The sequence below is a fragment of the Mustela nivalis genome, assembly GCF_964662115.1.
Source record: "Mustela nivalis genome assembly, chromosome: 9".
Taxonomy (NCBI): Eukaryota; Metazoa; Chordata; class Mammalia; order Carnivora; family Mustelidae; genus Mustela; species Mustela nivalis.
The window spans coordinates 54,619,090-54,642,053 of NC_139028.1; the positions used below are offsets into that span (position 1 = coordinate 54,619,090).

A 22,964-nucleotide genomic window follows, 5' to 3' on the forward strand; every position below is an offset into this window, starting at 1 on the left:
GGCTCTTGGTATTTTTAATACTTAATTGTTAAGTTGTCTACTTCAGATATTTTAAAAATTATTTGTGGTATGTATAAGTTCAATTTATTGCATCCAATAAACGTTCCAAGATTTTTTTTGTCTTAATAATGTATATGTAGTTGTTTTTTAAAATTTTTCTTCCTGAATTATCTATCTATAATCTAAATTTTCCCCCTTAGCTGGCTAGGACCTCCAGGACAATGATAAGTAAAGGAAGTCTCTTATTTTTCTTTTTAATTATGTTATTTATTTATTTATTTATTTATTTATTTATTAAGGTGATCTCTGGGGTCCCTGGCTAGCTCAGTTGGTAGAGTGTGTGACTCTTGATCTCAGGGTTGTGAGTTTGAGCCCCACATTGGGTGTAGAGATTACTTAAAATTAAAATCTTAAAATAAATGAATAAAAGCAATCTCTACACACAACATGGGGCTTGACTCACAACTCCAAGATGATGAATCACATGCCCTACCAACTAAGCCAGACAAACATCTAAGAAGTCTCTTATTCTTGACCTCAAAGTGATACTTTTTCCATATTGCTTTAATTATTTATTTGAGAGAGAGAGAGTGGGGGAGAGGAGCAGAAAGAGGGAGAGAGAATCTCAAGCAGATTACCCACTGAGCATGGAGCCTGATGCAGGGTTTAACCTACGAGATCAGGACCTGAGCCGAAATCACAAGTCAAACACTTAATTGATCAAGCCACTCAGGTGCCTCAGTTATTCTCTTTTAACCATTAAGTATGATATACTTTTTTTGAAGTTATCCTTTATCAATTTAAGAAACCTTTTGCTTCTTTAAGCACAATTTTTTAAATAGATATCCTTTGTCAATGTAAGAAGTTCTCTTCTACTTCCAGTTTGGCAAGAGTTTTGTTTTTATGAATGGATGTTAAATTTTATCAAAAATTTTTCTGCATCTATTGTTATGACCATTTATGCTTATCCCATCAATCAGGTAAGGTATAAACTACATTTGTTTCTATTTATTTATTTATTGCAAAAGATTTTATTTATTTGACAGAGGGAGAGGGAGAGATCACATGTAGGCAGAGAGGCAGGCAGAGAGAGAGGGGGAAGCAGGCTCCCTACTGAACAGAGAGCCCCATGCAAGGCTCAATCCCAGGACTATGAGACCATGACCTGAGCCAAAGGCAGAGGCTTAATCCACTGAGCTACCCAGGTGCCCCTACATTTGTTTTTAAAAATATTAAACCAAACATATATTCTTGATATTAATAAATGGCTATGGGGTATATTTTGGGTTTGGTTTGCTAGTATTTTAAGATTTTTGTATCCATATTCAAAAGTGAAATTAGCTTACATATCTTACTCATCTTTGCAAAGTGAGTTTTACCATCTCTGTTTTAGCTGTGTCTCTTAAAAAGTTGAATAACTGACCAATGTCATATAGAGCTGGTTGGCGGTTATGTCAGGGATGTAAATCAAGTCTGTCTGCATGCAAATCCTGTTTGCTTCCTCTAAGCCACATAGCTTCTTTGAACATTTATTAAGGCTTCAAAACCAATCCTCTACCTCCTGAATGTTTTGAAAATGTAAGACTGAGGGGAGGAACATAAGGGTAGTAGCAACAAAATGTCTTAAAAGGCTATGCTAATATTCTGATTCACCCAAGGCAAGAAGAAATAAAGAAAATGTGAAGCCAGGAGCCTAAGTAGCAATCCATGCAATTCCACAGGAATCAACTTTGCAAGTAAGTATGAAGGAGGAAGAAGAAAATACAGTAGTAGTTACTACATCAAAAATTTGAGGGATGCCTGGGTGGCTCAGTTGGTTAAGTGGCTGCCTTCGGCTCAGGTCATGATCCCAGCGTCCTGGGATCAAGTCCCACATCGGGCTCCTTGCTCAGTGGGGAGTCTGCTTCTCCCTCTGCCTCTGCCTGCCATTCTGTCTGCCTGTGCTCGCTCCCCCCGACCCCGATAAATAAATAAAATCTTTAAAAAAAAATTGAGATCACTCAGTGATCAAGGCCAAATTATAGGAATTCAATTTCTCAAGATTAAAAATACAGTTCCAGCTAAGTACTGTAATGTCCAGAAACCATGTTAGAGCAAAGGAAACTACTGAGAGAAAAATAACTTGAGAAATTTAAAACACACATTTTAGCCCTTAGATCTGAATAAATGAGGAAAAACTCATCAAGATGGAGGAAGGAGAGGTGCATGGGTGGCTCAGTCGGTTGAGCACCCGACTCTTAATTTCAGCGCAGGTGATGACATCATGGTCCTGAGACCATCAGACTCTGGGCTTCTCCCTCTGACCCATCCTGATCTCTCACTCTCTAAATAAATACAATTCTAAAAAAAATTTAAAAAGGAGGAAGAATTCCAAGTATGAATAAAAATTGTATTTGTACTTGTTACATATTTTTATAAAACTTAAAAGAAATGTGCTTTACTGATTTAGCAGGCTACAGAGTATGAGGTATTGCAGGGGTGGTATGTCCATTCCTTAAGGTATGCCCATTGTATATGTGAAAAGCTTTGGAAACCAAAGTGTATTGTCAGTGATTCCCAACATTTTCTCCCACTTTACCCAGAGGACTTTTAGATAGTTGCTCGTAAGCTCTCTCATAAAAGTAACATTCATGCTTCTTAAATTAATGAGGCTAATCACCTTTTTTATTGTGTATCATGTGCCAGACACTGTAAACAATTTCTCTCTCCCTTCTCTGGGTTCTTGTCAGATCTTGTTGTATTAGGATACATGAACTGCTATAACAAACAACCCCCACATCTCAATGACCTAACACAGTACAAGTTTATTTCTGGTTCATATCACAATCCAGTAAAGGCTGGAGGTAGGGGGGAGGAAAAGACAGGCTCTTGTACTACTGGTTTTGCTGGATCCTCTCCCAGATGAGGGAAGAGAGCCTGGAGAATTAAAAGGGTGAGTTTCATGGGTCAGACCTGAAGATGATGTTCATCACCTCTGGTCATTTTTCATTGGCCAGAACAAAATGTGGCTGTAAGGAAGTCCAGGAAATGTAGTCCTTTTGTGTGCCCAGGAGAAAAAAGGAAAATGTTTGTGAAAAATTTGTTAGCTTCTACCAACCTAGTATGTCATGAAGATTAAAATAATTCTTGTAAATAGTTTAGTTTATTTGCCCCAATTATGTGTATTTAATTTGAGATTAGAGGCTTAGACAAACCCTTTCCACCTTTCTCTAGTTAAGAGCTCTGGTCTGTGAGGGGCACCTGAGTGGCTTAGTTTGGCAAGCACCCAACTTTTGATTTTTGGCTCTGGTCATGATCTCTAGACTGAGTTGGTCTCCATGCTGCATGGAGACTACGTAAGAGTCTTTCTCCCTCTGCCCCTTCTCTTCTCTCCTCCTCTCTTAAAAAAAAAAAGTTCTGGCCTGTGAACACAGTAGTGACCAGTATCTAATGATCATGCAATAGGAGTTAGTTGCTATTATTGTTCATTACAAAGCCCAAGGAGGTACAGACACTTCTGATGCTAACAGAAATTATTTGTATATAACCCCCACCATTTTACATCAAGTAAACAACATAATCTGGTCTTTCTGGAGACAGTTCTTTTGCCTGTAATTATATTTGCTGCAATTATGCTTGTCATAATGCTAATCCCTCTTTTAATGCGACTTGAGGAGACCCAGGAAGACCTCTCTTAATTCCTTCTCCACTAGCAAAATCCCCCTATCTCATTCCTGCCCAAAGCCCCACTATTATTTATTCCTGTCAAGAAGATGAACTTTATTCCACCCACGCACATCCCCGCTCAGTTCATCTTCCCTGCTTTCTGCTCCCAAGCACACAGTATAAACCCCAATAACAGCACTTTGAATGTAGGTATTTGTTTATGTGTCTGACTGCTTGCTGAATAATACGTTCTAGTGGGGATAAAGGGTATTTTATTCACAGGTTTTGGAGTTACAGAGTGCTCACTATTCAATCTACTGCTACTGAACTTCTCTCAACCTAGGGTCTCATTAATAAGGTAGGAAAATACTTCGTAGGGTTGCTGTGAACATTAAATGAGACAATATATTTTAAAATATATTTGGCTTATTTTACATGTTCAACAAAAGTTCTTGTTTTCCCTATCCCTGCCATGGAATACAATAATAGATGCTTTTTAAATGTATTTTAAGTAAAAGAAAAATGAATTAAAGCCCGGAGATTCTCTTATAAAATATGAATTTTCTCTGAATGATTGTTTTTCAAGAGAATTTACTATGTCTCAGGTACTGTGATATATGCTTTATACTCAATACTTTGTACTCACTTTAACCTTCACAACACGTCTATGAAGCAGGTACTTAATCCCCATTTTGCACATGAGAAAACTAAGGCATAGTAATCAATTTATTCACAGGTTAGTGGTAGAACCAATATTGAAATTCAGGTCTAACTCTAGGGTTCATTTTTTTTTTTTTTTACATTCTTTTTAAAAAATTTTTTATTTTTTTCAAGTGTTCCAAAATTCATTGTTTATACATCACACCCATCACACCCAGTGCTCCATGCATTGTGTCCTCCTTAATACCCACCACCAGGCTTACCTATCCCACCACTCCCCTCCCCTCCAAAACCCTTGGTTTGTTTCCCAGAGTCCACAGTCTCTCATGGTTGGCCTCCCCTCCTATTTCCCCCAATTCATTTTTCCTTTCCTTCTCTTAATGTCCTCCATGTTATTCCTTATGCTCCTCAAGTAAGTGAAACCATATGATAATTGACTCTCTCTGCTTGACTTATTTCACTCAGATAATCTCCTCCAGTCCCGTCCATGTTGATACAAAGGCTGGGTATTCATAGGATTCATATTCTTAATTGCTATATTTACTGCAGAGGAATACTTAAGATTTAAGTACCCAATTTTAAGCCATGCTTACGGCCAATCTTTTTTTATTTTATTTTATTTTTTATTTTATTTTATTTTTTATTGCCAGCGCTAGAACAAGCTGCATGTATTTGGATTTAGAGCAAACACTGCCTTGGTCTTTTGCAAACACTTCCTGGAAGCCATCCTGTTCCCTCCCCCACAAGACTCTGCCCTCTGAAAAGCAACATGCAGAGCAGTGCCAGGAATCAGATCCTTTGAAGTATACAGCCCATGAAATTAACCTGCCTGGGCTTTGGCCCATCGGCCAGCTCTGAGTCAGCTGGCAGGTAAAAGGGCCAGAGGCTCAGATGTAATCAGTTCCTGAACAGGTTCAACCACGCCACCTCCACCTTCTTCAACCTTTTTTATCTTCCTAACCTGATTTCACCACATCAAACTTGTTTGTGGGGGAAGGCACCACTTCTCTCAGAAAAGGCCGGGTAACTCCCCCTTAATCCCACCATTATGGTCCCCCCCCCCATGGACAGCAAATGACAGCAAAGATTAATGGTTATATATTAGAGGCTTTGGTGGTGTTCTGGAATGGAGTACAGACTTCAGAGTCAAATCAACCAGGGTTCAAAGTCTCAGCTTTGCAACATTGATCGGTAAATTTCTAATCTCTTAAAATTTTTTTCTATTTATTTATTTATTTATTTATTTATTTGACAGATAGAGATCACAAGTAGGTAGAGAGGCAGGCAGAGAGGAGGAAACAGGCTCCCTGCTGAGCAGAGCCCGATGCTGGGCTCTATTCCAGAACCCTGAGATCATGACCGGAGCAGAAGGCAGAGGCTTAACCCACTGAGCCACCCAGGCGCCCTTTAATCTCTTTAAACTACAGTTTTCTTGTTAGTGATGAGAAGGTTAACAGTATTTTACTGAATTATTACAAAGACTGAGAAACCTGTGAATGAAATTAATGCAAATGCAGCTGGAGCAATGCTTTTGCTTACAGTAAGCACTCAAATGTTAACTGTAACTGTGTATGTACCCTGTGGTAAGTGTACAATGGGGACTCTGTTACTCTTCACCCGGAAATTAAAAAGCTCCTGGCACATAATAAGTGCTTAAAATATTAATCCATCTGATTGACAAAATCTCTATTTTTTCCACTTTAATAATCATCATCATCATCATCATCATCAACAACTCCATTTTCCTCCATCACAAGCCTGGATGAGATGCCATCTTGCTGTCATGTAAGAGCACAGGAGGTACTGGAGATTAGATAAACATCCAAATAACTTCTCTGTAGTATGCCCTGGATTTTATAACAAATTAAGGGCCTTGTGTTTGGAAAAGTGTAGAGTTTACACAACATTGTTTTCCTTTAACCAATTTCTCACTGCTTTATGGGGGGTTCTCATACCATATTTGGAATTACTTAGAATATTTGTTTTATAGGTCATCGTCTTCCATTATGAAACAAGGTCATTTTTTTTTTTTTCAACATCTTTCTCTACCCAGATAAAATTTCACAGATGAGGACACTGGCCTAACAATACTTTAAGTGGGTTTCTGAATGAGAAGGAAGAAAGGAAGGAGGGAGGGAGGAACAAAGGGAGGAAGGGAAGAAGGGGAATCATTCCATTTAGAAAGCCAGAGATATGATACTCACATATAATAAACTTGGGACAAACCTTAATTTCTTCATCTGTAAAATTAAACAATTCCTACTCCAAAACCCTTAAAAATATAATGCTGTTCTTTGGTTGTAGCATGTATTAATGAACCAAAGAGCAAGTTGGATATAATTTCTGCTCATAGAAAAAAACAAAACAAAACGAACAGTCAAGAGGCATGGCGCAATTTTCTCAAACCTGAAAAGGACCAATAAAGGATGACAGCTCTATAAGCATTACAAGTTAATGGAATTAAGCTCCTAGGCTGTCTAGATATCCAGAGATGTTTCTAGAACTGAGTTCTTAACCTGGGACATATGAATAAATCACAGAAAGGTGGAAAAGATTCCAAAATCATGGATTTTGCACAAATACATATGTGGAGTGACTTAGGGCAAGGAGAGGGAGTTGACTATTTTTTATTTTGTTGTGTTTGTGTAGTAGGAGAGGAAACACTTGGTGGGTCCGTAGCTTTTATAAAATTCTTAGAGGTCCATGGACCCAAAGGACCTCTACTCCAAGGACAGGAGAAAAAAGCCTATTCATTTCATAAATATTTGCCAAACATTATGTAGAAGAATTATGTTGTCTGTGCCCTCATAGGAGAGAATGACATGAAAAAATTTATATTCTGAATAATTCCAATGACTTGTGGGATGAAAGAATTTTTTCCCTTTTGTTACCAAGATAAATAGGCTCCCTTCCTGTCTGCCTTTAACAATGACCCAAAGAAGATAGGCACATATAAGGTACCTAGCACACAGTACGTCCTCAACTCTTAGTTCTTTTCCCTTCACTTACCAATTGGAAGCCACACACATCTTCCTTCCTTCTTCCCCTCTCTAATGCTAGTTTTAATATTCACTAAAATGAGATCTTGTTGTAGGAATATGTTATCCTGGGTGGGGGTAGGAGGCATGGTGTGAGTTTCCCATACTTGTACACTTACAAAGGACAGCAGCACTGTAAAATTTCTTAAATAACATAGGTGAAATACACTACATTACAAATTCTGGCACACAGAAGTGCTAAATGAATAGTGACTAATAACTTAAAAAAGTAAAATCAGAATAGGTACAGAGGAAATGAGAAAAGAAATAACACTGGTAAGTTTTAATAGGTTTCACTTTCATAAAATGTGAAACTGCAAGGAACATGTATCTAGTTATTCTACAAATGAGAAGACTAAGGGCCAGAAAGCTAGATCAATGGAGCCCAAATGAGATCAGTAATAACTTTGCTTTGCAGCTTCTGATATCAACTACATGACATTTTAAAGGATCTTAATAATTGTTAAAGTTTGGTTATCATTATCTACAGATACGCCTCTCCAGTTAAAATGCGACAGAAACTCACCACTCCCCTCAGACACACATACCCAAAAGTTTCACCTGGGTTGGAATAAACTTGAGAATAGACTCAAATAGGCTTGAGAGTATACTTACTCCAATTGTTTTTTATAGATGATGAAATTGAGTCCCAGAAAAAGGAAAGTGACTTTTCAAGAATGAATTACTGCTGCCAGTACTAGAATCCCAGGACAGTAGTTCCAGATAACAACAGACTGACTAATCTTTACATGAAGTCTACCCCTCTTCAGGACTCATCTCTTCTTTTGTGCCCCTTGTATCTTTGAGAACCCAGGGACCTTACACTATTCAAAAACATGCTACTCTTACCCTTCTATGCATGCTGTTCCACTGTCAGGCCCTAATCTCCTCCTCTACCACAACTACTATCCTCTTACTAATCTAACATACATACACCACATACATTGTTTACCTTTTCTGAATCCTAATTCTTTTCAACAGCATGATCTACCAACTAAAGTGCAGATGACTTAAATGGTGTAAGGTTTTGGTTATCCTTCTTTGGATATCTGTATTTCTCCAGAGGCTTATTAGAAGCGGTACTGTCTTAACCCAAAGACATACATTTTTGATAAGGAAAAGATGTACATGAAACAGCCAAACCTTACCTTTTGAAAAACAATTGTACCAAAATAATGAAATACATAAAATTTTAAAAGGGGTAGTACAAAAGAACTTTTTGAGGTGATGGAACTGTTCTGTATCTTGGTTGTGGTGGTGATTACAGGACTTCCATGTATTTGTCAAAACTCAAGAAATTATATATAAAAAATGAATCTTACTGTATGTAAAATTAACAAAAAGATTTTAAAAAGAGGAAAAATTAATTCCACAGTCATTGATGCCCCTTAGTTTTCCTGCCCAGAGGCAATCAATGCAATAATGGTGGAAACTTAGTAACTGAGGCAAGCTTATTGGGGAGATATTTTTGGAAATGATTTTTTTTAAGTCCTCTTAAATGAGGAAATAGCCTATTCCACTATAACATCATATTACACTGCAGGGGTTTTTGTTTTTGTTTGGCTTACAAATATTTTTTGCCACCTCTCCCGCTTAAGACAGATTCCCAAGAGCATGTCTGTACTTAGTTATCTTGATGTCCCTAGAATCTACCTAGTATATCTGACACCTAGTGGATACTCAGTGAATATTTGCTGAAGAAATAAAAGTCCCGTTTTAAGCACACAAAGAAATGTGAAATTAAATATGGTATAGTTCCTGCTCTCAAAGAAACATACAATTTAGTGGTCATGTACCCTCAACACAGTTACTACAAAAATATAAGTAGGAAATCAGAGGGCAAAAGGTAGGAAAAGACTGAGTGTAGGCTAATTATGGGAGCCTTCAATCTATCTTAATGTTCTATTATGAACATAAGTGCTGAAGTTTGTAACAAGAGACTCTTTAACGTCCTTTCAGAGCTGTGGCTGCTGATGAAAAACATTACCGGGTAACAAGAAAATGGATCAGATGGAGGCAGTCTATTTAAAAATGCTTTACCTAATTGCATTTTTTTTTTAAAAGATACTGAAGATGAAACAGTCTTTGACAAATTACATCATTTTGGAATCTGTTTCACCAGAAAGAATCAGGTCCCAAAAGAAAATAATAATTAATTCCACTAAAAATCAAGTCATTCTGGGGTAACTGGCTGGCTCCGTTAGTAGAGTGTGAGACTCTTGATCTCAGGTCATAAGTTACAGCCCCACATTGGGCCTAGAGCTTACTTAAAACAAACACCCCCCCCCCCCCCCCAAAACTCAAGTCATTCTGGAGACATTTCACAAGCTTCCTTTAGAAGATACACTTAAATGTTATAGGAATGGCTTAATGGTCATGGCATTAAGCATCATGACATAAAGCTCAGGTATAAATAAATTTTATTCTCAAATACCATGGCCCTCTCTATCTCTTTCTTTCAGGCTATAAGTTATGATGTTATGATATACTGGGAATCAAGGACTCCCAAATTCAGTCTTGTGTCCAGGCAGGGGTGGGGGAGATTATCAATTAATGAATGTTTTATTTCCTTCATGTCTCAAACAGTTCATTCATAGAAAATCTGTCACAAAAACATCAGGTGATAAGGGGTGATGTAAGTCAGTGCTTGCTCACAGGACTAAGCAATCTGTCAAAATTTTAACAACTGTCTTATCCATTAAACAATTGTTGCATGCCAACTGTGTAGGTACCAGGCAGAATAGCATGTTACCTACTAACAGCAATACGTCTGAATGGTTTATGAGCTAGTCGTTTTGCAGTGTTGTGTTAAAAGGAAAGGAGACAATGCTTATTTGCATGAAAAGACTAAGGTTGTTGAAGTTGCTAAAAAATAAAAAAATAAAAGGGAAAGAGAGTTAGAAGATAGAATCAAGCTGTTCCCTAGACATTTTAATTAGCTTTGAAGGAGGACTGTGAATATTAAAGGTGAGCTTCTAATCCCCCATTGGCCTACAACTAGTCACTGATTTTACCCTTTCCAAGTCAATAAATGATGCAGTTATTTATAATTATTTTCAAGATATAAACTGTCACGTGACCCATACAAGTACTACAAGTTTAAAAGGATGCTTGAGGGCACCTGGGTGGCTCAGTTGGTTAAGCATCTGCCTTCAGCTCAGGTCATGATCTCAGGGTCTTGGGATCATCCCACATCAGGCTCTCTGCTCAGTGGGGAGCCTGTTTCTCCCTCTCCTTCTGCCTACTTGTGATCTGTCAAATAAATAAATAAAATCTTTTTAATAAATTAAAAACATAGAATGGCAGTAAGGTCCATACACCATGTTATGAAACGTCTGCAGCAGGGTCCAGGGCAGCACACTGTGGTCAGTACTTCTGCAGTGAAGTCAATATATGTTCATGCCTAGTAACAATGGTAAAACCTATAAATGGCTTCACATTAATACAGGTCAGGCCAGGTTTTATTTCCCAGCTATTCACTTTCTTCATCTAAAACATGAAGTCCTGTTTAACTTCTTCAAGTTAGGGATTGACCAACATGGTTGCTTCTGTATCACATGCTAATTTAGATATTGGTCTTGTTCTCCCTGTGTGACTCAAAAGGACTTTGGAGTCACTCTTCACTTTTTCTTAGTCCAAACAATGATGCTTTTGTCTAAACTGTTTTACTGCCTTCTAAACAAGCTATGTGAAAACATACCCACCCATGGTAGGTGGGAAGAATAGGAATTTGGAAAACTCCGTTACCTGTAAAGTACCAACACAAACCTCTGAAACGTTCAATGCTTTTCTTGGAGGGTAGAAAAATGACTTCAGCATAGAGTATACGATCTGTATTTAGTTTAAAAAATATATTTCTAAATAAGAACTTTTAAAGATGTGCTTAAATAGCTATGAAACTTGTTTTGTTACCCGTTCTGTTTCACATGATTTTTCCTCTTTGTGAAATGTGGGGGGTTAAGACCACCTTTGTGTCTTGGCCAAGTGGAAGAGAAGATACTTCGGTCTGGAAACTGACTGCATATTGTTTTCCAAATCCTCTACTAGTTAATGAATAACTCTGGGCAGTGTCTTAATTTTAAAATGGCAATTCCTATCCTCTTGGAGTGCTGAATGGAAATGGTAGGTCAACTTGTACTTACCACAGCATTTATTAGCTTTCTGCTGAGAAAATATCTCTCTTTATTCACTTACTGAATGTCTAAGGAAGAGCTATTTTTAATTTCTAGTTTGTGGTAGGTTAATGCTTAAATGTTTCAGCAGCATCTAGACAAATGGAAGTACACAATCTGAGGCTGATCAGGTGAGCAGATTAGTTGAGTGTGGCAGGCAATTTCCCCAATTTTTGGAAATACAATGAATAAAACAAAAATCCTACCCGCATGGAGCTTACACACTAGTAGGATCACTTGAGGATAGTAGCGCAACTCAATTTATCTACAAGTGAGATCACTTGGGTTACAAACAACCCCTCTAAGCTGTTCATTTATAGAGAAATGAGCATCTATCTGGTCCCTATTACAGTATTCCACACTTGTTATACCTTAATGTTCTCCCAAACTGTGCCAACCCCTTATGGAAAAGATCTTTCACTTTATTTTACTGCTATTGAGCCCTTTCTATATACCAAGTGTAGTAGATACAATCTTAGATACTAAACCCATACTTTCACACAACTGCAGCCTCTCCTGTTCATCCACATAAAACAAATGGAGTACTTTAGTACTTCTTCAGATATAACTTAGGACTTTCTAAAAAGCATGAGAGTCTTTACCAGGAGAAACAGAACTTCTTTAAATCTACTTTGTGGTGTAAGTATTTTTATTTTGAATTTTATGAGGTAAGGAGGCATCACAAGTTTTTCAGTGCCTACATAGATCTTACTTAGGCCCTGGATACATGAAAAAGTTCCTATTATTAAACAGTTTAACCAGGGTTCTTTTATTATTGTTTTTTTGTTTTAAGATGAGGGAGATTTTTTTTTAAAAGATTTTATTTATTTATTTGACAGAGAGAGAGATCACAAGTAGGCAGAGAGAGGAAGAGAGAGGCAGGGAAGCAGGCTCCTTGCCTAGCAGAGAGCCTGATGTGGGGCTCGATCCCAGCACCCTGCATCATGACGAGCCAAAGGCAGAGGCTCTAACCCACTGAGCCACCCAGGTGTCCCCAACCAGAGTTCTTAATAGAATTTTCAGTGTGTCCATGAATTTAGATGGGAAAAACTGCATCTCTATCTTCAGTAACTCCTAATAAAATTTGAACACAGGCCACAGATTCACAGTAGGAAGAAATAATTTTTTATAGTTCAGTTGAACTATGTTTTCATATAATTCCTGCAAACAACTTGAAATATCATTTATGTTCACCACTGTTGAAATTACAGATGAGAGCTACTGTTAAATCTTGTTAATGAGTTAATAAAACATATAAATTTCTATATAAAATTTTTGGTAACTATTTCATTATCACTGGCTCCTTTTGTAATCAGATATACTGTACTTTATACCTTAAAACATTTTTTTTTTTTTTTGGAAAAGTGGCCCATGGATTTAACTACCTTGACAAGGGGTCTGTAACATTAAAAACATCAAGACTCTAATGTTTAGAGGGTCGTAGTCATCTTTTGTATCTCTAGGGCATTTAACTTGGTAATTAATACATACTTACAGAATCAAAGAAACTGATTTAGGATTGAAACTGTGTCCCCAAATAATACTTTGAATGTCTATAGTAGAGTACTATACGGCTTAATTTGTCAAATGCTTTAGATGAAGATATAATTTATTTCTCTGTATTACACACCTTAATTAAGCAATACTTGTCCAAGTGGTTGAGTTTGATTTTTCACTGAATATATGTATGCAGAAATACTTTTAAAATCTTGGCATCTGTGTCTTGGAATAACAGCAGGAATAAGAGCTATTGAGCATGAAGGAAAGAGGAGTTAGTAACACAAAACAAGAGGGGGCCTGGGGCTCCTGGGTAGCTCAGTGGGTTGAGCCTCTGCCTTTGGCTCAGGTCATGTCAGGGTTCTGGGATCAAGCCCTGCATCAGGTTCTCTGCTCAGTGGGGAGCCTGCTTTCCCCCTCACTGTCTGCTTGTGATCTCTGTCAAATAAAGAGTCTTAAAAAAAAAAAAAAAAAGAGGGACCCACTCTTAGAAGTAACTCTGGCAAATTATTTCACTTTGTGCTTTCAAGTAAGATCAGGTAGAGAAATCATCTGATGAATTTATTTAAAATCCAGGTCCCCAGGGACACCTAAGTGGCACAATCAGTTATGCATCCAGCTCTTGGTGTTAGCTCAGGTCTTGAACTCAGGGGTCTGCTTAAGACTCTCTCCTCCCTCTGCCCCTCCCCTCATACACTCATGCACTACACACATTCTAAAATATTCTTTAAAAAAAAAAAAATGAAGATCTCCGATCTCAGATTTTTAAGCAGTGTATGTAGGCCAGAATCTGCATTTTTTGTGTGTATCTCAGATTCTGATGCTGGAAGCCTGTACATCAAACCACAGAATATCACAGAAAAACATGTATTTGATGTTGTTAAATGCTACCACATTTTAAAACATAAACAGGTTCAGGGAGTGCCTGGGTGGCTCAGTTAAGTGTCTGCCTTCGGTTCAGGTCATAACCCTGGGGTCCTGGGATCCAGCCCTGAGGTTTTGGGGGAGGGGGGTTCCCTCTCAGCAGGGAGTCTGCTTTTCCCTCTTCCCAGGCTTGTGCTCTCAAATAAATAAAATCTTAAAAAACAACAACAAAAAACCAAAACCCCCCAGATTCAAAGTTAATTTGCCTAGGCTGACACCTTAGTTACTAATTATCAGACCAGAATCCAGAACTCAGGCCTGAGTTCACAGTATTTCAAGCTATGCCTTTGGAATTTTTTTGACTGACATTCAAGTGGGACATAAAACCTGAAGTCACTTCAGGTATTGACAGACCAAACTCTGAAAATGGTTTTTAGGTAATACTTCCTTGTCAATCTTTTTTTTTTTTTTTTTAAGATTCTATTTATTTATTTGACAGAGAGAGATCACAAGCAGACGGAGAGGCAGGCAGAGAGGGAGATAGAAGGAAGCAGGCTCCCCGCTGAGCAGAGAGCCTGATGCGGGGCTTGATCCCAGGACCCCAAGATCATGACCTGAGCCGAAGGCAGCCGCTTAATCCACTGAGCCACCCAGGCGCCCCTCCTTGTCAATCTTTTTTAAGGTTTTTTAATTTGAGAGGGCAAGAGCTCGAGAGAGGTCTTAAGCAGGCAGGAGGGGTAGAGGGAGAAGCAGACTCCCTGCCTAGCAGGGAGCCTGATGCAAGACACACACACACAACAGCAAAGGCTGGGATCAAGTCTTGCATCAGGATATATATATATATATATATATATATATATATATACACACATGGTATAGTTTTTTATACATATACATACTCATATTATACATTATATATATTTATATAATTTCTATATACACAAATAGGCTGTAGTTCTTTGATCTCAACTAATTCATAAGTATTTTAACAGCATATTCTGGCCAGTCGTACTGGAAAAGTTACTTTTCAGTTACCTGTGAACTATTAAATCCATCTGGCTTTTTTGTTTTGTTTTGTTTTAGGTCAAGAGTTTATTTGAGAGCGACAGTCATAGTGAGAGAGAAAGCACCAGCAGGGGGATGAGGAGAAGCAGGCTCCCTGAGCAGGGAACCCAACATGGGACTTGCTCCCAGTACCCTGGGATCACAACCCATGCCAAAGCCAAATATTTAACCAACTGAACCACTCAAGTGCCGTATTAAGTGCATTTTAAGTGAATTCAACATATACCAAGGTTTATTTCAGAAGTTTAGGGTTATCTCAAGGTACAATGGGTTTCAAGTTGCTACTTAGTTTACTGAAAACCAGAATGGATTCAGGCACATAAATGAACAGCCTATGTAATGTCTACCTTCTATCTTAAGACTACTGAGCAGGTAGGTATTCTTAATATTAATAATAATTACTTGCATTAACTTGGTAGTAAGCAGGAGTACCAGAGGTTTCTGAATCTGGATAGAACTTTGGTCCCATAAATCATTACAGTAAATATGTTTTCATGCCTTTCTCTCCCTTCAGTTGGAAGTGGTAGAAGAGTGCTGCATAGGCTTACATTTGTCAGAAATAGGTTATTAGCTTGATGTATCAAGTGTTAGCTAACCTGGGGAGTCATGTTGGGTGTAGAGCCTTGCACAATGCATTGTAGTTCAAAATGTAACTTGTAACAGAGAGTAATTCAATTGGTAGCCACAAGTGTCTTTTCTTAGAAATATTAAGTTATTTCTTCTGGTGCCTAACTCATCAAAGTAAATATAATCACATTTGGACACAGTGAGTCAGTGTCAGGACCTAGTAATAACCTATTTCCTTTGATATTTTTTATTATACTGAATCCTTACCTGTCTTAGCTATTCCCTTCTTTTGCTGATGTCTTTCGATTTATTTTGCCAGTTAAACCTCTGGAGGGAAACAGCAACTCATTTAAATTGTTAGCTAATGACAGTGAATTCAAGCAATGGAAAATCCTAACTGTCAGAACTGGATTTTCCATTTTTTATTGAGGGTTCTATAGCTGTAAGATGTTACTTTTCCTCTTATGCATTTTTGAATGTTTCTACAATCATACCTTTCTCACAGAAGTAATTAAAAGAATCCTTCTCAGACTTCTCGAGGTAATGTGTCTTGGTAATCATAGCCAGGCAAGAACAGACAAGTTTTGTTCAAGTTTAATCTCCTGGTCAAATGAGTAGTTTTCTCTAATAGTGGTTGTGAGGATCCCAGGCAGGTTTGGTTGGTAACTATTGATGATATTGGTATAAAGGGCAAACACCACCCTTTTAGGACCAGTAATTTCTCAAAGGAAACCCTAGGCCCTTGGTCATTGCTATGCTTTTCTGGAATGGTCATAAAAATGCACTATTCTTCCAGCAGAAGTTTGGTTAAATAGGCAGCCACAAAAGCCTAGAAGGAACACAAACAGGAACAGGATCAAAATGGAAAGGAAATATAATCAAATGTAAAGTATGGAACATTCATAGAAAAAATTACCTAAGTACTTCAGAGCTCTTCCACTTTTCCCCTCGCCTAATTTGGGGCATCACAGAATTCTAAGTCTTAATTCCTTTGAGAAATGATCAAACTGCTCTGAAGTAAGAGTGTGATTTTGGCCTCTAAATAGGAAGATTTAAGTAAAAACCCTCTTTTGTTCCCACATACCCTCTTGTTATTTCCCATTATTTCTTGCCTCTTCCACAGCCAAACTTTATAAAAGTTATCTAAATTCAGTACCTACTTTTTGCCCCACTCCCATTCATTCACTCCCAAGCCCCTGAAATCTGGCATCTTCATACTCAATTTTTCAACTTTTCCATTACAAGCAACCCAGAACTCCCAACAAATGCCAAACAGGTCCCAGCAATGTGAAAGAGAAGAGTTGAGTTTATCTGGAAAATGAGAAAATCCAGCAACCCATTTTAGGCGAATACATAGCAACATGAAAAGCAACAAAAACTGCTCATAAACTATCTCAGGACCAGCAGGAAACAAAGAAGCAAACAATTTTGGAAAGACACACAAACATGAATATTGAAAACGGATCATGGAGCTAAAACTTGAAACAACCATAATGCCCAGCATTAAATACACAAAGAGTAAACAAAGCAAACCTGGAATGAACATTCTTGCATTGAGACTGTCAAATGCAAAAGGTGATTAAACGTAAAATTCATTACCAAAAATTAGCACTTAACTTTCACCACATTCACAATTGTTGAAACAGAGTAAATGCACCATACTATTATTACTCAAGTATTCCACAGAAATAGCAGAAGACCGGTAAAGGTTATTTATCACTACACTTACATAAGATGCTATTTAGTTTCAATATAGCAATCACAATGTAAGTGCTCTACGAAGTATGTCAATGTTATTTGCAGTTAACTTTTATGTTACCACTTCTGCAACTGCTTTATTTCATCCTGTGTCAAAACTTTAAAAAATTAAAGCTTTTCTCTATTTTTGTCTTGTATATAAAATACTATGAGACACAAAGTCACTCTAAATATACTGACATTGACTAAGAGAATAAACACCAGCCAGTTCGATGGGGACAATTACATAAAAACTATAAGATCCCACTTGATATCATACTAATGACTAAAAGTCTACAGCAAGAGGATAATAAGGAGGAAATCTGAGGTTTTTTTGCTCAATGTGTTGAAAAAAATTGTCACTTAGGTTATATCAAAGATTATAGCTGCTAATTTTTATCTTCTGGTGGTGAAGTAGCTCAAACAAGTCCCCAAGCTACTCAATTTGATAAACACCTATGTGCTAAATTCATCAAAACAGGACTGTTAAGGTGTTAAGGGGGTAACTGATGAACATTTCCTAAAAGGTTTTTTTTTTTTTTAAGATTTTATTTACTTATTTGACAGGCAGAGATGACAAATAGGCAGAGAAGCAGGCAGAGAGAGAGGAAGGGAAGCAGGCTCCCCGCTGAGCAGAGAGCCCAATGCGGGGCTCAATCCCAGGACTTGGGATCATGACCCGAGCCGAAGGCAGAGGCTTTAACCCACTGAGCCACCCAGGTGCCCCCTAAAAGGTTTTAAGATACAACTCATTGAGGATTAACCCTTTATATCAAGTTCAAATCCACACAGCATCCTCAAAAGCCTCTATATCAAGTTAAGAATTTTAAGTACGTGTCCATTTGCATAACTGCTTACAACTGCACATCTCTGCAGTTTCCTTAAAAGGCTTTATATTCGTAAACATTTATATTTGATTAAATTCATCTTCACATACTTAAACTCTTAAAAGAAATACCCTCTAGTGCTACAATTACTCAAACCTATTAAAAATTAAAAAAACAGAATCATAGGATAAACAGGGCTCATTTCTCAGGTTAATCATTAACTATGGACATTTATATTTTAAATGCTGACCCGGGGATATTTACTGCATTTACCTTCAGTGGCCTATAAAATCCAGCAGCTAAAATTATGCCAATTTGTTACAAACACAATGCATCAACTAAGACTAGAAAACATACATTGTAGTTTTCTGAATATTAAGTCAAAGTGGAAAATAAGGATTAAAGTTTGCAGAATGAGTGAAGATCTCCCCTAGAGAAAGTCCAATCGCTAAACTCTGCACCTCATGCTTATTTGTTTTCACTACTAAGAATGTACACTAGAAAATATCTAACTTAATCTAAGGTGAGTCTGAAAAGAAACCTTTTGGTAAAAATGTTTTCTTCCCCTTTAAGTTTGCTTGTCTCAACTCTGATCAGGTTAGAGTAATTTTTAATTTGACTACTGGGTCTATATCACCTTTGGGTTACTGACATTTCATTTCTGATAGGTAAAAAAATTAATTCTATTTTGGAAAAGAGATACAAAAGGGCAGACAATAGAGCTGTTTTCTCAAATTTCATAGCTTGGAATAGAAAAAGCATTACTTTAGAACTTTAAGATATGAAACAATTCTAACATTTTTCATAATTCAGCAAATCATTTTCTTTAAGGGAATACAATACAGTGATTCTCAATGAAGACAGAACCTGATTTTCATAATTGACTTGGGACTTCTTCAAGCTACATATGTATACAAGTGTTTAACAATGAAATTGTTACTATGTAATTTTTTTAACTTTTAATTTTTTTTAAAGATTTTATTTATTTATTTGACAGAGAGAGATCACAAGTAGGCAGAGAGGCAGGCAGAGAGAGAGGAGGAAGCAGGCTCCCCGTGGAGCAGAGAGCCCAATGCAGGACTCGATCCCAGGACCCTGAGATCATGACCTGAGCCGAAGGCAGCAGCTTAACCCACTGAGCCACCCAGGTGTCCTTAACTTTTAATTTAAACTTTAAATTTTTTAAACTTTTTAGTCACTCAAGCACAACTATCATCTCTTAGGAACATAACTCAGTAACAGGCATTTTACATTAACTTTAGTAGTATGGGCTGAAAAAGATTGTAGCCCTGTATCACTATATGAAAGGAAGAAATGGAACTGTATTTTGTTAGGAACTTGGTCACACAAATTTGACTTAACTGTTGGAAGAATATATCTGAATTAATCCTTGTCCTTGGGGCTCTAACTACTCTGTGGTTAATTTTTAAAAACAGCCAATAAAAAAGTAGTCTACCCAACTGTTAAAAAAAAATCCACAATTTACATGTTTCAAAGTCCTTTGCTAAGTGCTTTACATAGATTATTTTGTTTAATCTTTACTAACATCCTTACAGAGGCTGCTATTATCAATGAGGCTTAGAAGATTATGAATGGCTGTGAAACTGAGCAAGCCACTTTAGATTTCAAACTGAAGCAGCAGAATCCAGGCCAACATTCCTCAAAATACTAAAGTCAGTCTTCATATTCCACATCCAAGAGGGCTCCGGTCCTCTAAAGATGGATCCATTAAGGGCCTGAATGATAGGGCTGCTTTAATCATTTCAAATGCTTGTCCTCTTGGATCTTGTATTTTTTCTTTAGCAGACATACATGACATAATGTTAAAGGATTTTCAAAGCAGAGACCACAGACAAATTCAGTACTGAATCAAAGGATTTGGGGCTAAAAAGATGCTCCACTGCATATCATTTACCTAAATATCAAGAATACTAAGATAACATCAATAATTTAAAAAATTTAGGACTCAGGGCAAGGAGAGGAGTTATTGAAAAAAAAAAGTATTTTCAGAAAATCCTAGTACCTTATTGCTTCTAGGTACTTGATTCTTTTACATTTTTGAATAGCTTTACCATAATCTTGTGATAGCATGAGCTCTTACTTGGGTAGGTGTCTCTTATCACAACTTTCTTGGTATCATGCTAAACTCTCAGTCTCAGAAATATCTAGGTAAGTCAGATATCACAGTACTCATAAGGCTAAACTGAAATCTCTCCCACCTCCTCACCAATGTACAAACTGATGTACAAATCATTTCCTCATCTATACATTTTGAGAATTCATTTGTGGGTATAATTAGTTGTGAAACTAAAATCTTTGCCTAAACTTTTGTTATTAGTGTAATCCACCACAATAAACACAAATACAGGATGTAGAGGACAACTGTACCCTACCCCTGTACATTCATTCAGTTTTGAAAATAGAGAATAAATTGTTCCAACCTGGCAGAATAATTCAACAGGGATGAGTGAACGATAGTTAAATATTTTTAGAGGTGATCCTGACACAACACTGTTGAAAAAATTGCTGGAAGAGCAAATGACTCAATACACTTTAATGAGCTACCTATAATTGGTAATACAAACCAACACCCTAATTCTTTTCTTAGATGAAAAGAACCTAAGTTGCTTTATACCCTAAAGGCATTCTTAATCCCACTTTTCAGTTTTCCTAACCCAGTGTTTTCTCTGGGACACTAAGGTTATTCTTTTAGAAGCTGGTATCACCAACTCCTTAAATATTAACTTGGTAAATAAAATTTCTAAGGAAGAATGCACAATTTCTGCCCTAAAAGTTAAAGGTTAAATCACTGAACTTTAAAAAAAAAAATTAGATGTTTTATTTCATTAATTAGATGTCCACTGGATTTAAGCCTGGAATAACTCCAAACTACCCAAACATATGACAAATTATAAATTATAGAAATTACTGCATTATATAGGTCTAGTTTCTCACCTACGAGATTTGTAAGCAATCTGCCCTCACTCCCAAAAATCTGTCTTTCACAGGTAATCAGATGTAGGTTACTGCTTATATAAAGAAATATTTTACACCATGAACAAGATTCACTACAGGTTTGTAAAATAAGACATACCAGTGAACCACCAATCCCTAAAAATAATTAAAAAAGAGTTTGAAACTAAGCTAAATGCAAAGCTGTCCACTGTTTTCTCTCTGTTAAATGCAAAACACTTCTACAGTTATACTGAAGGTCTGAAAGAAAACAGCAAACATTTCATTCCCTTTCCTATACTTACCATGATTATTTGAAAAGAAGGTGGTTCTGAATAAGAGAAATATTTGTATGAGCCTTTCCCATTGTTGTACTGCACAGATAAATGAGACTAACACATGTTACCTCTGTTAAAAATGAAACAAAGCCTTTCATCTTGTGACTTGTTCCCAGAAACAGGACAGAAGATGATTCTTCTAAGTTTTTGTAGTTATCATTTGTATACATCTGAAAGACTATTTCTACCATGTTTTATTATTTTTAATCACTCTGCCTAGCTTCTCCAGATAGGAGAATCCATCCATCAGCTGTAATATTACTAACTACTAACAGAGAGACGAAAGGCATATCCTTAATGACCCAAAGTAACAAGTTAATAATTTTGTTTTCCGAATAACTGTGGAGAAAAACAAAATATGTATCGTATTTTTAACCCTTCAGACACCCTCAGAAAGAAATTTTCCATCTTTCATAGTGTAGACAGACTCTGAAAAAGAACAAACACACAGCATTGTTTTAGTAACACAATTGGAAAAAAAAAAATACAGTTCATTTGATACTGTCCAAGGTAACTTGAAGACCAGGGACTCTGGTTTCAGTTAGTTAAAAAAAAATTACTTAAGGTAATCGTATATATGGAGTACCACAAATTAACACTAACTCTATTTTTATTTTTTTTTTAACACTAACTTTATTTTTAAAGTAAGTTGGTGGTCCATGCTAATGAACATCCTATCTTCTCAATATTTTAGCATACACTCTTAAGTTTATCCAAGACCCCACGTTACTTCGAAACCGACCATAGGGCTATCGTCAATAATATCCCTGGCATTTTAAACCGGGAGATACTCCCTTAGACCTCTCTTAATCTTTTCTTAACTGGGGCGCCACAGCACCGCCCCCTTCCAGCTTAGTTACTCGTGTCAACACTGATTTCTTTGGACCCTTCTGGCAAATCATTCCTTTATGAAAAACCAGTGAGGGTACGAAACCTTGCGGAGGGGTAAGGAAGGCTGGAATATAAGTGACAAAAAGATTAAAAAAAAAAAAAAAATTAGGAGGAATAACCCAACTCCGTGGGTGGAAGCTGGCTTTTCAGACCAAAGTGAGAAGGGTCGCCGTCCAGGGTCCCCGCAGCCCAAACAAGACGCCAACGCTTCCGAGGATCCTATTAGTCAGCCTAAGTGATGCTCTGGGCTCAGAAGTAAACAGATGTCCTCAATCCCTTAATAAGAAAAAGGACGAGAACGGATAGGGTGTCTATACAACCTGCTGGACCTTAAGGCCGAGGCCCAGTGGGCCTCTTGATACTGCCTCCAGCCGGACCCACCCTACAATTTGTCCCCAGTTGCCGCGTCCGCTCCCGGGTCCCCAGGTTTGGGCCCTAGGCTCTCCAACCCGTTTATGCTCCACCTCACCGTCCCCACCGCACCACCATTCCGCTCGCGCGCTGCCTAAAACCTCGGCCAGGCTCCGCGGACTGCTCCCGGTACTCCTAACATGGCGCCCGAGACCCCTTCGCTTCTTTGGCCCACTCTGGGCGCGTCTGATCTTGGCGCATTTTGGGCATTGTAGTTCCCGCGGTGGCCTCGGTGTCCCACCAAGCCTTTAGAAGACTACGATTCCCAGAATGCACGGCTCCTGAGCATGGCTATTGGGG

General features: G+C 37.6%; 1 long non-coding RNA gene across 2 annotated transcripts; it reads right to left on the reverse strand.

Annotated features, from left to right (window-relative positions):
• Positions 1 to 205: 205 nt before the first annotated feature.
• On the reverse strand, positions 206 to 22,921 carry LOC309840633. Of its 2 annotated transcripts, XR_014298722.1 has the most exons (5): positions 22,723 to 22,921; positions 21,330 to 21,791; positions 16,003 to 16,337; positions 10,465 to 10,595; positions 206 to 3,035 (listed from the first exon to the last, which is right to left on the reverse strand). It is a non-coding gene; the product is annotated as an uncharacterized lncRNA (long non-coding RNA). The 2 variants fall into 2 exon arrangements; XR_014298723.1 differs by lacking the exon at positions 206 to 3,035 and having other exon boundaries at positions 4,907 to 10,595.
• Positions 22,922 to 22,964: the final 43 nt, after the last annotated feature.